This window comes from Psittacula echo (genome assembly GCF_963264785.1).
Source record: "Psittacula echo genome assembly, chromosome: 5".
NCBI classification, from domain to species: domain Eukaryota; kingdom Metazoa; phylum Chordata; class Aves; order Psittaciformes; family Psittacidae; genus Psittacula; species Psittacula echo.
In genome coordinates, this window is record NC_137739.1 from 8604342 (window position 1) to 8608193 (window position 3852).

Consider the following 3852-nt stretch of genomic DNA (forward strand, 5'->3'; position numbering starts at 1 on the left):
CTCCTCCGGCTCCGGCGGCTCCCGGCTCCGGCCTCCGCCCGGCTCCCACAGTGGGCCCGGGCCGGGGGCGCCTCACAGCCACGGCTCCATGAGCCCCGCGCTCCCCTCGGCTACGGCGCCACGGACGAGCCCCCCGGACGGAGCCGGAAGCGAACCCGCCGGGCGGGGGGGACGACGGATACTCCGGAAGCGAAACCCACCGTCCCCGGCGTTCTACCCCGGGCGGGGCGGAGCTTCCCGGGGGGGGCGGTGCCTCCACCATAACGGGGCGGGGGAACGCTCGACAGGGCGGTGGGATTCCCTGGGGCGCGGCGGGGCGGGGCTTGCCCCGGTGGGCGGGGCGTGGGACGGGACTGGCCCTATGGGGGCGGGCAGGTGGCCGTGCGCGGAGGTGGGCGGGGCCATGGGGAGGGGGCGGGACATGATGCCCCCGCGAGATCTGTAGGGGGCGCTGCCGTCGGGCGCTGTGCGCGGGGCTGCAGAGGGAGGGGCGGGGCCGGGAGGGGTGGGTGAGGTGGGGTGGGGCGGCCACCGCCTCAGGGCGGGTCTGTTGTGAGGGCGGCCGGTAGCCGCTGAGGCGGTGCCTCGTTTTGTCACATCTGGTCCCAGCAGTTGACCCGCTTCCCGGTCTCCAAAGGTGTTTTTCAACTGAGGCGCACGGGCATCCCTCCTTTATACCTGCACCGGCCAGGAGACCTCCTGCCCTCCTCCTCAGGGCACTCCGGGAGGGCCTGCCCTCGAGAATGGGCAACTTGGTGGGCACTGCATAGAGGGTTGAGGAATGATCATAAATTTGTTGTTTCACTTGTCACTATGACGCTGTCCCTTTGAAACAGCGGGCGTTGGCTTAAATTTCAGAGTTGCTTCTGTAAAACCAGGGAAGTGGAAGGCCTGATTCATGGAGGTTCCTCCAGGCCTTACACAACTCTGGAGCACCACAACAGCCCTATATTGCATTGCTGTCTGTGCTGTATGCTTGGAAGAAAACCTAGTTAATCTTGGCTAGAAAACTTACCCAAATAGGGTGATTTTTGGTTACGTGCTTGTCCATGGATTTATTTATGTATTGAAGCATGGGGAAATCTGTAGCCAATAAATGAACTATGCAGTAAATGTGAGAAACCAGCCCAATTTTGGCCACAATAACTCTGTGCCTTTGACATTGTCATTCTGGCATGGGAATGCTGAACTCAATCAGTTTAGCAGGCTTCACATCTACAGGTAATGTAAAAAAATATCTAACGTTTGCATAGTTTTTTCCTTCTAACAGCAAACACTCTCTTGTTTATTTCCAGAGCAGCATCACACTCCAGAAGCCAAGGGGCCAACTATCTCAACTATTTACGTAAGTCTTTTGTGTAGATGGAAGGCTATGCAACCAAAAGGGACATATTGTTAAAGTAAAGTGTTCAACAGCAATCAGCAGGGCTTACTATTAGGAGGGCAAGAGCTGTACTTAGGTCCTATTGAAATGACCTATTCTTGACAGATTTTCTTAAAGGTGGAGAAAATAATAAGACTTTTGATGAAAACCTGCTGAAATTCCCTTTAAACAGGGAACAATTGGTGCATGGAATAAATGGGACAATTGATTTTTTTTATTTAAAAGACTTAAAAATTATATTGCACTAACAGTGGCAATACAGCAGCCTTGAAAATACGTTATTTCTAAGAATCACCTGCTACTATCCTATAAACCGGCTTTAAGTGGTATTAAAATAGCTTTTAATACAAGCATTATGGAAAAGTCTGTCTCAAAATGAGTTTCTCTCCAAATAACTCAGCTTCATAGCGAAAGAAATAAACGAAGGAGAGGTGGAAAGGGTAAAGAAAGGGAAAATATGGTTTTCATTGGCTTTTGTTATACAGAAAGTATGAAATAGTGACAGAATCATCTTCATACCATGCAGGCTGTGTGATCAGTTATTTGATTTAGTCTTTCTCAGTTTTATCAGGGTATAAGTATGTGCCTAAGGATGCTGTGTGGCAGGACACCAGCAGCTATAAGTTCTCCAGAAAGCTCTGGGGCTTCAGACAGAACTGTGGTATTGACAGACAGGCAGCCTAAATCTAATTACTCCTCTTGGACTTAAACAGTGGACTAGATGCAGACACATGCTCTGCCCAATGCCAGACTTCCCTATGCCCGTGTTGCTTGTGTGGTGCTGGAGGAGCTGGGAACCTGCCTGCCCTGGCATTCTGAGTAGTTGCTAGGCACTGTTGCTTCCTCACCTGCTGGTAGACTCTTCTCCACAGGTCACCATGGAGCAGTAACATATTTCCAAAAGGCTCACCTAGGACACTCCGGCGCTATTTTGGCTTTAAAGGAAAAGATCTTCCTCAGGACTTGATGGAACATACCCAGTCTTCACAAGAGCCTGGGGATGAAACTATGAGTAAGTCTCCATCTCTTTTGGTCATTTCTTCCTCTCTTCATTTCCATCTTCCTACTGCTGCCTCAGCACTATTCTTCCACTCCTGCATTTCAGTATCTGAAACTTTTTGAGTCGTTGTGCTACCAGACACTTTATCTTCTTCACAGAGCCCCCAGTGCCCCAAATTTTCTTAGTAGCAAGAGGCATTTCTGCTCTTGAGGTTAAGTATTTGGAACAGAATTAAAGACAGGTGACAAGAGGAAAAGGATGTTTCTTCATGAGAAGAGAGATCCTACAGTACTGCCTGCAAAACTGCAGAATTGGAGGATAACTTGGGAGAAAATCAGGAGAGCGTTAGGGCAACTGTAATGTAAGTTCTGTCAAGTACCTAAACTTTCTGTAGCACAGAACAAAGAGAAAATCCACCTTCCCTGGACAGTATATAGACTGATATCAGGTATAGTAAAAAGACAAAGAGACTCAGCTAAAAGTGTGGATTTTAGCATTCCTTCTAATTGTTTTGTAGGCTTTGGTTTTGTCACAGTTTTCATGGTTTTAAAACTCTCATGTCCAGCAAGATAATGTCATGTAATACGAAGCAGCCTAAGATCAGGATTCTGGCATCTATAACTGAAGTTAGATTTATAATAACATTTTTTGTTTGCCATTTCATTGCTGATCATTTGTGACCTACAAATGCTCATGAATTTTAATGGGATTTGCTGAATAATTTTGGCTAGAAAACAATATAGTCTTACTTCATACAATCTGTGTATGTTTATTGGCCTGGGAATTAAGTACTTACTCTGGAAGTAGGAAACTAGGATTCAGTTCCCTTTTCTGGCTGAAATAGATTGAAACACACATTGAAAAGTGACTAAGAACACCACAGGAAAGATTTCAATCACTTCTACTGATCCTGTTCCACCTTGCATAAATTCCTGAGCAAGAGAAAAAGTCACGGGTCAGATATCTGACCTGTCAGAATTATCAACAGGTTAAAGGGTGTGCTATGGTGAGTCTTCCTTTGCTTTTCTTGCTTGACCATGCAAATTAAGTATTTAATCCAAATTAAATTTAAAATAATTTAAAACAACATTTAAAAAAAAACCTGCATTTTTCATTGGAAAGGAAAAAAAAACATAAACCCATTCCAGCTTCCTTCTCTGTTTTTCAGTTCAGCAGCCAAATTGACAAATGACATGTTCACATTGCTATACTTTCCATCTTAATTCTTTTATAGACATTCTGGGTTGCTATTTGCAGCCTGATCCAAAGCTTTACTAAAGCCATTGGAAAGATGACTAAGTTTCTGTATTTTAGAGAAGGAGGGTAAAGTGGTGGGAATTTTCATTAAGTGTTTTCAGACTGCTGGAGACAGTCTCAAGTAGTTAATTTATTGGTACTCTACCAACAGAAGTTACATTTAGAGATTACATCTTAAAGCAGAGACAGAAAGTAATTTTTAACAGAATAC